At 42.3% G+C, this 13478-nt stretch overlaps 1 protein-coding gene across 3 annotated transcripts in view; it reads left to right on the top strand.

The window, feature by feature from the left end:
• Positions 1-847: 847 nt before the first annotated feature.
• Positions 848-13478, top strand: part of hapln1a (hyaluronan and proteoglycan link protein 1a) — a 38390-nt gene continuing 25759 nt past the window's right edge. For all 3 annotated transcript variants that reach the window (XM_080852904.1, XM_080852903.1, XM_080852905.1), the window contains exon 1: positions 848-882. The gene's annotated coding sequence lies outside the window, so the exon portion shown is untranslated. The remainder of the gene's footprint in view (positions 883-13478) is intronic.

A 13478-nucleotide genomic window follows, 5' to 3' on the forward strand; every position in this document is an offset into this window, starting at 1 on the left:
TATGTTACTTAAGTACAGGAACGAATTACATTTACTTCGTTACTGTCCAACACTGGAAGTACCATATCAACACAGGCATGGTTTCAGTAACATACATGTCCGCATACACAGAGACAAAATAAAGCCTGGCATTCTATTTGACCTGTCTCAGTAATGGTTAGCCTATTACATCCAAAGTTTCTAAGCAGGGGCAATAGGGCAAAGCACCTGACATGACCAATGCACTGTATGATTCCTTCCCTGCAAGTGAGAGAGGAGATGGAAATTTGAATATGGTAGAAATACCACTTCCGTGTAAGTATGTGCAAGCCAGGGAGTGTATATTTTGGAGATGGTTTATGGAGTTGAAGATTTTTCAAGTCTACTGCATCGATATTTAATCCCAGACAGCAATAACTATTATTGATTTGATAGAAACAAGTCATACACATTCATAACAGTGACAGTACTGATTATCATTTACCTTCACAGAGTTTATTGGGTACTTTTGTACAAATACATGGTCACGTGGAGTGCTCACATCATCTGTATTTATTTGGCATAGGCTACTTTGTTCACTAATTGTGTTTTAAATAGAACATGACAATATGAAAACTAATGCAAGTTCATGTGGATAGGGAAAGAGACCATGTCTGCGGTGTTGGTTGCACCTGATGCTACTATTAATCATGCTGGAAAAGCCGTCGTATGTATCCTAAATCTGGATGGGTGTTTATGTTAAGTAACTAGGGGAGATTTCTGGCAACGTGTAATCTTAAAGTGGTGCCAGTGACGTGGTTCCTCTTTATGAGTGTGTGAAATGTGGGTACATTTCTGACAGCCAAGGACACATCTTCACTCAGTTCCTCTGAACTTCAAACCCCAGCTCAACGGTGATTCAAGGTGAGCAGATTTCTATCCATTCCTCTGGACCGGCTATTAACCGCGTCATGGATCATTTATGGGTTGTCATTAGCTAAATCGCAGCTGCTGATAAAATCAGATTGAGGTGTTATTGGTGCACTTTACTCCAATATTGTTTAAAATATTACCGTTTTAACCATTTAAAACTAATCTGAGACATAAAGTAGGCTACTGAATTCGAATGGTCAATCTTAAACCTCGTGACAGGTGAATGTTTCCCCTGAGAATTGCCAGAGATTTTAAAATGACGTTGTAAAAACAGGATTACTATTGAGTTACATGCAAAAGTGATGCAAGCTGTGTAAAATATAACTGTGAGGTTTAAAGCTTTTGACTTAACTTAATTAGTCCGTCAACTTTGTTATAGCCTCTGTGACTTGGCACAAAGCAAAACCAAAGTGTCCACTAAGTACACAGCTGATGTTAGAGTTCATTGGTGATATAGTTAGTGTTGGACTAGGCAGACCTACATTCGAATGTTCCTTTCGGCTAATTCAGCTAATAATGCGCTCACGAGCTGTGTTTTTGGCAGCTCAGGGGATGCAGTGAAACCCGCACGTCACGAAGCTCAGCTGGAAGTAATTTTCATTGTCAGAGATCAGGATTAAATGCTACAGCGCTCACGACCTTAAGTCTGCACTGTTAGACCAGAAATAGAGGGAATCTATTTGAATCACTCAAATGCTTTTCAGATCACTTGTGTCAGTTTCGTTCACACAGCCACCATGAACTAAGGAAAACAGCCAGCCGTTCTCTCACGAAATCTTTCGACCTCCAGACTAGTTGATAAGATTGACTGCATATTATACAGGCTAAATCCACCTGCCATTAGGAAATGTGTTCTCTCGGACAGACGAATGCCGGTGACGCAGGCATTCATACATTTCTGGAGGGTGAAAATAAACAGCTGGGAATCGGGCAACTGGCCCATTTCTGCAGATCAATGAAATAGCTATTTGAAAAGAGCAAAATATTTCTAGATCTGCAACAGAACTGTAATAATTATGTTCTGAAGTGAAATGGTGCAGTGTGCCACCTAGTTAGAGACAATCCAAAAAAAAACCCTCAAGGTATGGGACACAGAGCACAATATAGAAACATTGACCATCTCATTGGATGTCCTTCTATTATGCATACAACTAGGTAAAGCAACATCGATGCTTGGCCTAAAATAGATATTGATTGTAAAGAGGATGGGCAACTTTTCTGTGCTAAAGAAACTTTTGCACAATAGGCTATTCCTCCATTGTTGTATTGGAAAACCAATTGCTATGGCACACACACACACACACACACACAGTAGTCTTAAAGTTGTAATCAAGTACCGTGCTTCAATACAGTAGGTTTAACGGGATATTTGCTCTTCCTCTACCCACTCTCTGAGAGAAGTGGTCGTAATTCACTCTTTGTCCCCTGGGTGAGCTATAACTCCACTGCATCCTCGTGAAAATTATGTGTAGGGATTCTGAGGAGATGTATCTTACAGAGTTATCACTGACAAAGCTAACAGCATCTGTTGCAAAACAGGACTGTTTGCTCCAATGCTGTCAGTTGGCATTAAAACAAATCAGTTCAGTACAGTCAGTCTGTTGATGTGTTGAATGATTTTGTGTGAGTGTAACATTGTTGTCTGTGTTTCTCTGGCAGGCAACACAGACAACAAACCACAGACTAATCCAAGAAGTGAAATCTGCACATCTTTGAACCTAAGTGACTTGCAAAACCTCAAAGTTTTAAATGAGTCTTGCCCTGAAACAAGCCATGTCTAGCATGTCGTCATGCAGTGTTGAATACGTCTTCTGTTGAACCCCCCTCCCCCAGGGGTGGAACTTACCTCTCATGCCAATGGGTGCAATGACAAGAATCACTGGAACAGTGGGTGTTCTTTTGACGCACAAAACTTTCTGTTCTTGACAGTCTATAGGCTACCGAGGAAAACGTGTGTACACTGACGTAGGCTTTCTAGGCCGCAGCTATCCTAATAAATGTGTTGCTAAGGCTAAACTATTTGTTTGGTGGGAAATTAAATCAGTGATGTATGTGTGTGTGTGTGTGCCTATGCTAGAGCACAGGCTGGCCGTAGCCATAAACATCATACACCGAGCCTATACTGTATAAACTGAACTGTGGACAGGATAAAGGTAAAGTTAAAGACACAAATGAGATTCACTTTCAACATATGAACTACAGAAATACATTGTATTACTTTACCTATCATCACATAAGCTATCATTTCATAGAACCCTCGCTAAAACGCAGAGCTCCCCCATAGCACCTGTAGCACCACCACTGTTTAATGCCCACAAATTCGTTGATCACCGTAACTAAATCAATGTTTGCAGTTCATTCTCTTTCGTTAAAAAGTAGTGCAAATTGTGAGAGACCGCTCCTCGCTCCTAGTGGCACACAAGTACGTTTTAAATAGTTTAAAGCAACTGAAGGTACATTCACCCTGTGCGCTTCTCACAGGAATGGTGAAATATATTTGGTAAAGGGTAGCCAGGTCCATGTAATTGGCCATAAGAAAGGCTCAAACTTGGCCTGTGGAGAGCTCATCAACCTCTAGACTTCTTCACATTTCGCTGAAGGAGAACATTGTGGAACTTGAGCTTTTATTGTTTTTTTTTTTTACAGGTCCAGCATGGTGCTGTGTTGCCATACAGGCAGCCATGAGTTTGATGTGTTTTAGAAGGGACTATCGAATATAAAGTTTGATGAAATACAATATAAACTTCCGTTAACACATTTGTTGAACACATCTTTCAAAACGACCATACTTACACTCACACTTCAGCTAACACTGCTGACTCCAGCATTGTGGATGCGCGGCACCCATTGAAGTTCTGCTAGTTCCCTCCCCTCTTTGTAGAGTTAAGTGCTACCAAATGTTTTTGAACAACAATGAAGCACTGTTGAGCTCGCCTTTGCGCTCTCTCTCTCTCTCCTAAACATGGGTCACATACATGAATAATGGCCCTGGACTATCCAACTCAGGAAGTTTGTGGAGAGCTGGCTCGGATTTGCAAAACCAAAATCCCCACATTTGTTACTTGTCCGCTTGTTCACATTTACATCTCAGTCTTTTACATATTATATTACGATCCTTTTTTGGGTGAAATACACAGGAGAAGTGGCTTGTAAGCCAGTCAGTCTCGATTATGGAGACTCTCTTTTTAAATCTTGCTTTGGCTTCTGCTATTGTTTCAAAACGTTGTATGGAATATCCCGAGTTGTTTGACCATAAAGCCATGGCTACTAAACTTTGTTCCTATACATGTGATTGGAAACAGATCCACTGTGGGGCTGTAGGATCTGACAGTCAGGCAGAGCGTGGGAGGCCTGTGAATTATATAACTCTACACAGGTCTCTGTGCCTCTCACTGGTCCTGAGGGACTCCCCTGGAGTGTGTATGTACTGAATGACCCACAAAGGACAGCTCCCACGAGGCAGCTCATAATTCCGACCAACAGTGTATACATCTTGCTTGGGTACATTGCACGACCAACGGAGTCTTATTTTCTCACCACCTACACATATAGATTTTTTTTTTCACTCATCAAATGAGGAAGCCATTATCCAATTTCTTTTTATTATTACTTGGGCAAAAAGGTTTGCCTCACTTGGCAGGGGGGAGATGGGAGGGGGGCTACTTCAAGCTCACGTGTGGGGGGGGGGGGGATCTGATATTTCCTAGAGAAGATAGGTGAGTGGGGGGTGGGGGGAGGTAATAAAAGAGCTGTTGAGTCAGGGTAGACTTGAGAATGAGGGATATGGGGTAGCAGACGTGTGCAATTGCACATGGCAGTGTGGGTGTGTAGTGTACAGTGTGTGTGCTAGTGCGGTGTTAAAGGAACCGCTCATGAACCGGTCGTTCAAGGGGTCTGGGTTAATGGTATGGAATCCTGGCTGTGTTTACTGAAGCCTCTTTGTTGAAGATCTCATAGTGGAAGGGGGTCAGTACATTGCCCAAGAGTGCGTTTGGTCAGTGTCTACATTCCAAAAATGTATCATGGTAAAAGAATGTGCATGTACAAAGACTTTTACTTAGAATATGGTGGCAAAGTAATGACCATCAAAATGCAGTATATAAAAATAAAAATCTTCATTTATTCCTGTTTTTTTAGAATACAGAATGTCCGTGTGAACCCTTTTATGATATGTCAATGTATGCAAATTATGTTGTATTAGGGGGAAAGCTGTTGCCCAATTTAGCTCTATTCCTACTTCTGCTAATTTCAACCATGATTTGGGGCACCTGCAAAGATAGGAAACTCTGATACTGTAATAGATCGTTATCTCAACCTCCTCTGGCGAAGACATCCAGAGAGCAATCTTAAATCTCTAAAAAAGTCTGGAGGAACCAGCCCCACTCTGTAAGGCTATGTTTGACAGTGGGGTGCATCTTTGCAAAAACAACTTCTAAAAAGCCAGATCTGCTGAACATGCAAAGTTACCGTCTTAATTTAGGGGCCGTTTACATGAAGCCTAGTTTGTCTGCGTCCGAAATGAAACTTATACAGATAGCCCTATCATAAGGATGAACACTCTCTATCGGCACACGGTATCTGCAACGATTCGAATTTCGGAAGTGATGGGCAGTAGCGTCACTACTTGTAGCGACGCTACTAGCTTAACTACATTTGTCAGTAGCTTGGCAGTAACGTCACTATTTACAAAACCAAGTAACTTTTCAGTAGCTAAGCTCTTTTATTGATCAAGTAGCACAGTAGCGTCCTCGAAAGCTAATTTATCCTGGACCTTTCTGATGTTCATTCATAACAGGCTTCCCTGCAGCCATCAAACACAAAAATTAAGCAGTACGTCACTTTAGTCGAGACGAGTGAAAATAGATAGATAGACATCGTCATTTCAAGTACACCAGACACTGCTCATACATTTAAAATGAATTCTCCCCTACTTTTAAATGGGTAGTTTGCATGCAGATTCTAGACAACCGGATAACTAGAATGCTGTTGATATTTAGATACAGCTGAAGATGATGAAAAAGTGAAAAGTCCGTGCTGCCTGCTCAGGGAGTCGAATTGCGAAAATGCACGAAATAGACAAAAGATGAAGGTAGGCGAGGTCTTCTGCATTCATTTGTTTTCATCTGGGTTTGAATACCTGACTCAACAGCCATATCTTCAAAAGTATGTCACTTTATACGAGACGAGTGAAACTAAATATGTTTTCAGATGCCTTCTTTGTAATCCAAAGAAAAAGTTCCTGTCAACGTCAATGACATCCAACACAAACATACGAACACACGTTCAGGTGATTGAATTTCATCCATTTAACCGTTTTTATCCGACTGACAGTTGTGTTGATCACTAAAATTGCATTGACTTGGCATGCAGTTTGTTTAACTGAAAGTAGCTTCTAATGTATCAAACTACTTTTCACAGGTTTATGTAACTTAGCTTGCTACTTTTTTATGAACGGTAGCTTCTGTGTAGTGAAGCTGAATTTATTGTACAGTAGCTGATAGCTTAGCTCACTACAAATATTAAGTAGCTTGCCCATCACTGCGAATCGGGGGTCGAAAGTGAGTAGATTTGAATCTGTACGGGGGCTGGTGTTCGTGTGCACGAATTCAACCAACCCCTTCTAATTTGATGATGTCATTGCCCCACGTGATCACCTCCCAACCTCAGGCTGAACCCCTATTCACCCCACTGCTTCACTTCATACCAGCAACAACAATTTTAATATATGACGTGGCTCCTTTTTCGTGACTTACCTTTTTCTACTGTGCTTAGTCGTATCTATTGGGATAGTGTGCTGCTCTACCTACATGTGGATAGTTTTTCGTGGTCTTACTTAGCCACGTCATTTTTGAGACCAGCCAGAACACCTGGCACAACCTGTATTATTTAATAACTGAATGGGTTGCCATGGCGCAGCGATTGAGGCAGCTGAGTGCCGCAACTCTCCAGCTTAAAAAAAAAAAAGATTTTCTTCCTTTTACCTTGCTGCTATTACACGTGAATTTTGCTAACGGGATTAATACAAGTGTATCTCCCATCTACCTAAATCGAAGTGGTTAGGAAAGGGATAAAATTGACAAGCCACATTTAATCTATTCGCATTAGACCATTGTACAAAACCGCTTTTTGAAAGTGTCAGCAATAGCTTATATGAGCAAATCTGACGTATAAATATTTGTATTATAGACGGAAGGTTTCAAAATGTTCTATAATAAAGATGAATGCTAAGTGAGCTCTTGTCCTTACAGACAATGATAGCTAGCATTAACGTCACTTCAGAGGTACAGTACGTGAAGGACAAAGCCCTCAACAATAGCATACAATTGTTGTTAGTAATAAAACCATGAAATAGGAAGCAATGAAACATCAAGGATCCACACCACTTGCATTGTGGTCTCTCGTACTCAAGCAGACTCTCCATAAGACAACTCACAGACATGTCATGTTGCACATTGCTTTGTAACACTGTTCCAAACTCTTTATTTTCGATACAAAATAGAATTCCTTTTTGCATAACCTACAGTCTGCTCTGACCACTAATTTTATTAACCACCATGTGTTACTGTGCAGATTAAATGTAGGCTATGCGGCTAGGCTAAACGTTGCTAATTGGATCTTGACTACTGTCTTCTGTTTATCCATGTGCTCCTGTCTTCTTCTACGTTTTTTCAGTTGTCTGTAGCAGCGTTAGAGCGCCACCAACAGGCGTGGGGGATGTACTACAGCCGGTTCAACCCAATCGGCTGGGTTCGTCTTTACGCAAATTTCTCTTTACCCGGCTCCATCCTTACGCAATTAAAGATTCGATCCGTGTGAAAAATGAACTCGATTTAAGTTAATCTAGACTTCGTGTAAAGGGGGCCTTAAAGGCCTGGAGATATGAGAGGGCTGCTGTTTGGGGGGAGAGCGGGACCTTCAGGGCCAAAGTGCATTTCCACTCCCGTCTGTCTGCAGTGGAGTCACTTTATCAATAACGTCTGTAACAATGCAGCCATATATCATCATCATGCAATCCTGACCGAGCTTTATGCCTTTAATCCCATTACGACCTACTGGTGGGAAAAGACAGAGGGATAGATGAGAAACAGCTTGACTAGCAGTAGCCAATGAGCTGTCCCCAACTGGGAGGGGTAGTGCAGGCAGTCGTGGGGGGGGTGTCTATAGGTCACAGAGTGGGAAATAATGATATCAATATGTAGGGTGCTGTAATTTCTTCCCCTTTCATGGAAGGCTCTTAGTACACAATGCACTTGAGACGTGTAGCTAATGGATTCCATAAAGTGGATAACTCCTCATCCTGTAGCTTCCTCTACTGACAATGCAAATGTGTCTGGCTCATTAAGCCAAACTGATGAAAGGTCTAAACACCGACTCCCATCCTGTCGCTTATTCCTCATCCAGTCGTGCAGTCCTTTGACACTCTCTTTTATACCCTTTCAGTCTCTGTCTCTTTCTCTTCTGTCTCTTGTGTTTCTTTCTGTCTTTCTGTCGTGTGTGACATGTGGTAACAATCCACACGCTGCAGCCGGGACCCCTGGTTAGATGGGAACGGGACATGAGGAGACAGCTGCAGAGCTGTTGTAATGGCAGCACAATCAACCAGCCAGCTTGGGCTGATTTAAACCAGGCTCCACAGAACATGCAGTTCTTCCTGAGAGAGGAGGAGCAGAAGTGGAGAGGAGAGGAGAGGAGAGAAGGAATAAGGAAGGAGGAAAAAAATGAAAGGGTGCATAAGGAAAAGAGAGGTAGATTGGTGTAAGAAAGGCTCCGGTGTTGGATCGTGTCTTTGCCGTGCGACACAAATGGCTGGCAGTTCTGAGTCTAAACTTGATCTCTTCAGCCTCTCTGCGTGGCAGGGAAAGGGAAGACATGGTGACACGGAAAGGAAAGAATGCATCTTTTTTTTCATTACTCCTTGCCTTAAGCCCACTTTGGGGAAATTGGGATATTTTCGAGTCTAGTTAAGTAAAACCAATGGGGTTTTGTCAGCACAGCATACGCCTGCTCTGCTAGGACGTGCAGTCTGCACAAAACGTCTCTGTTCATATTTATCAACATGTATCAGTTCATTGAATGGCTTCCTCGGTTTCAAAGCTAACCTAGACCCCAGCCACATGTAGCTACAGAGAAAGAGCATACTGCAGTGAGAGTAATCATTAAATCCATATGTCTTCAAACATGTTGATCTGAGTGGGCCAGTCTCATCCTTAGATGTACCCAGCAAAACAGCTGTAGAATTTTATACCACACTGTCCTGGGGTCCCAGCAAGTGTTGGGGGTGGTCTGTTCCCCCTGCGGTGTTTAGCTGTTCCTCTGCTGGGATTTGGGGGTGGTCTGAGTCCACACACCCTATGGTGCTTAGCTCACACATCCTGTGGGGCCCTGTGGACAGAGGACCCTCGGTGAAAGAGCTTTAATTGGTTGTTGTGTAAACGTAAAGGTCTTTGTATATAGATGGGCCAGAGTAACGGGGAAAACTAAGGGGTTAAAAGGACAACGCAAAAAAATAGTGATGATTAGCCCATCTTCCTGTTTGGATTTCGTTTGAGAGTCAACCCTCATAAAAGCACAAGCTTTTTTACCCTCCTGGGAGTTTTTCAATAAAAACACATACTACAATTGTATTTCACTCTTTGTTTCTTTTGTTTCTTGCTTGCTTAAAACACACAAATGTTTACGGCACCTCCCTGTTAAACGCCCTGTGTTGGTTTGACGGTGCACATGTTCATCTGTGCGTCAGAGGGAGGATGCGTCACTAGCCCCTAAAACAACTGGCGGAAACCTCAAAGAGTGACCACAGCACCGCTCTCTGCTTGAGGTGTATCCCGCACTAGATCCGGGAACATTTGCTCTAGTCCACAGTCACTGCCTTCAATTTGGTGCCCCTCACTCTGCCGGGAAGGGCTCCAGCCTCATCATAAAACCGTAATGATTTGAAACAGGCTTGGTGAGCAGCGAGTGGTTTTAATCAATTTCTGTTGTGGCCTTTCCATTTCTTTTCCTTTTTTCCCCCCTCCTACTGTTCTCTTTCATTTGTCCCCCTTTTTCCATTTATGTTATTCATGAGTGTTTGGCCATTGCTATCAGTGGCTGTTTATCTTCTGTACATTAAAGAATTGGTTTCTCTGCCTGAAGGTTTTCATGTGTGCACACGGCCACATCAGATGGCTGTACTCTTGAGGTCTTTTCATGATCCCTGTTCCACTTGCTCAAGACGATCTCAAGGGCCGTTTACATGAAGCCTAGTTTGTCAAACTAATACAGATAGCCCTATCATTTAGACGAGCACTCTGTATCCGCACACGGTATCCGCAACGATCCAAATCGGGGGTAGAAAGTGAGTAGATTTGAATCGGTACGGGGGCTGGTGTTTGTATGCACGGATTCACGCAACCTGATGACGTCATTGTCCCACATGATCGCTTCGCGATCTCCAACCAATATATATATCACTTGTTCTCCCTCCACAACTCACTCATGGTGGGTCTAGAATTAACTCTCATTAATCCAGCCTACTGATTTTTGATTAGCCTCCTATCTTGATCTAATTCTTTTTATTTAGACGTTACATAACTTTCATGACCACAAATATAAATTGGCCAGCGATTTAATTTGCTTTTTTATTCATAAATTGGTGTAAAATGGTCGGAGCAAAGCCTCATGGGAAATGGGGGGAGAAGACATGTCATGTTGTACTGTTCCAAACTCAATTCATTTTCGCATAACCTTTAGTCTGACCACTGATTTTATTAACCACCATAATGTAATGTTGCTAATTGGAGCTTGAATGTGTAATGTGTTTATCCGTGTGCTGTGCTCCTTTACCGTGTGCTGTTTAGTTTTTAGTTTTTCACGTTTTTTCAGTTGTCTGTAGCAGCGCTATAGGGCCACCCACAGGCCTGGGGCATGTACTACAGTCCATTCAACACAATCTGGTGCCTCCGTGTTTACGCAAGTCTCTCGTTACCAGGCTCCGTCCTTACGAAATTTAAAGATTCGATTTGTGTGAAAAATTAACCCGATTCAGTGAAACTAGGCTCCATCTAAATTCAGCCTCAGATGTGGACCTAGTTTGAGGGGCAGAAACGGCTTAGAGCAGCCAGAACCCATGCAGGTTGTCTTAAACACATAAGCGATGAATTGAACTTTCGGCCAAATGTAGATCTTGGATATAGGGATAGTGACATATTGTTCTCTGACAGGGAACCTTTGAAAGGGCCAAATCAAAAAACATCACTGCTCAAGTCTGATATATCATGTTCCCTTTATTGAAAATCATGTTCCCATATTTCTGTAATAGCAAGGTGGCAGGAGCAAACCTGTGTTATGTCTTGCAGTTAATCAATCTTGGATATCCTCAAAGTTCACACATACCCTGCCAGGCTTTTAAAAAAAGAACAAAATGTGCCCGTCACACAAGCCATTTTCCACAAAAGATCCCTTTTCTTGGCCGCAACGGAATGCAATGGAAGGTGTTCAAATGCATCAACATAGCTCACAACATCCCATATTTGAAGCATTCATGTAGGCTACTTGTCACTGCTTTTCTTTTCTTTGCTTTACGAATCGGTTTCTTTTCCTGTCTGTGAGATATCCCATATCGTCAGTAAATCTACACATACTGTCCCTCACCGTAAATGTATAACTTTATGTCCACTTTCTTCCGTTAATCGAATGCTCAGCTAACCTCCCCACCTGTTTGGTTCTGCTTGAGTCCAACTGCACCAAATAGATTAAAGTTCCCAGAATAATTCTCGGTAAAAAATGTAAAGGATCACATTTCAATCTAGAATACTTTAGTTACCTGAAGACTTACGGCCTGATTTACTAACAGGATTGTGCCCATTTCTGGCGTAAAATAGCGGTCGTAAACATAAAACAGTATTTACTAAGGGGGCGCATTTGAGTAGAGCCGCATATTAACGCTTTGAGGGTGTGTACCTGCAAACAGGTGGGATGGCACGAAAACGTGGGTGGTAACCAGGGCGTGAAGCGCAATTTAATGGGAGGAGTGCGCCTAATGATGTATTGGGTGGTATTTACTAAAACTGCCTGTCGAGCGCACGTCTCTGATTTGCGGGCTAATTCTCCGCCTCATAAAAGCACGTCTTAACCAGGAAGCGCATTTCCATTGAGTCTGAAAACGTTGATATGGCAGCAGTTATAAGAGCAAGGCGAAGAAAGAAGACAGAGACAGCGCACAGAAAGAATTTTTTTCAACTCCTATAACACAATTTCAGTTAAGCGAAAGGGTTAGCCATAACCATAAATTATTAGACGGTACAGGTTAGCCAGCCACGCAATACTTCAATTACTGGACCAGATCAGAGACGACATTGAACCCTCCACCCGGCGATCACATTCCATTCCATCAGTTGTTAAACTCAGGACAACATTACAAATATTGGCATCGGATCATTTCAAACAGTTATAGCATCAGCAGTTGGTATATCTCAGCCTTCACTCAGCCAAATATTCACCCAGGTGCTCGACGCATTGCTACGGCGCACTGGTCAATATACATTTCCCCACTTTGATAGCTGAAATTAAACTTTCCGAACGTAATTGGAGCCATGATCGCACCCACATGCAAACAGTCCCACCTTCAATCCACGAACACGTTTACCGAAACAGAAAGCACACATATTCAATGAATGTCCAGGTCATATGTGATGCCAACATGACCATTACTTATGTGGTAGTGGTCTGTCCATGACAGTTGTATCTTCCGGAATAGTGCCATCTATCCATGATTGAGCAACAGTGATTTTGGAGAGGCCTGGCTACTTGGTAAATGTATTTGTTTCAGTGGGGATATATTGTAGTGAACCCATGTCCCTTGTAGAACGTATTAATCTCGGCATGTACACATCTATATTGTTATAATAGACAGTTTATGCATTAATACCACCAATATCATTTACAGGCAATTTCTCCCGTCTTTTAACTGTGCGCTAAATAATGATTGCCCAGCGCGGATCTGGCTTGATAAATATCACGGAAAATGCGTGGAAACACCGTGCGTTAATGTGCGCCTGGCAAAGGCGCAGATTAAGCTGCAGTCGCAAATCAATGTTAGTAAATCAGGCCCTTTAAAGGGTGGTGCAAGCACAGATTGCCCAGCGCAGATCTGGTTTGATAAATACCACGGAAAATGCGCAAAAACACTGTGCGTTAATGTGCGACCGCAGATTAAGCAGCGGTCGCAATCTTAGTAAATCAGGCCCTAAATATCCTGCGGTAGTAAAAGCCGGAGTTCATTCTTTCACATCACCACACATACAGAAAGGAGGGCAAGTAGCCTTATAAGAAAACTTTTATTATATACCTGCTCCCACGGGTTGCACTGAAGCTAGTACCAGAATGTCATTTAGCAATTCAGCAATGATTTATGCGATACATTTTTTTTTTTACCTAGCTCAGTTGCAAGTGTGTGCAATTAGTGTATTCAAAATAATATTTGTTGACATTTTACATTCTAGGCCTGAGTAGATTCGCTAGAATGGATGTGCTCGACATTGTTATTGAATGGTTTTTTTTATCAATCCTTTCATTAATCACTTCGGTCTGGCTCTGCCCACTTAGTG

Source organism: Sprattus sprattus (genome assembly GCF_963457725.1).
Source record: "Sprattus sprattus genome assembly, chromosome: 15".
Lineage (NCBI taxonomy): Eukaryota > Metazoa > Chordata > Actinopteri > Clupeiformes > Clupeidae > Sprattus > Sprattus sprattus.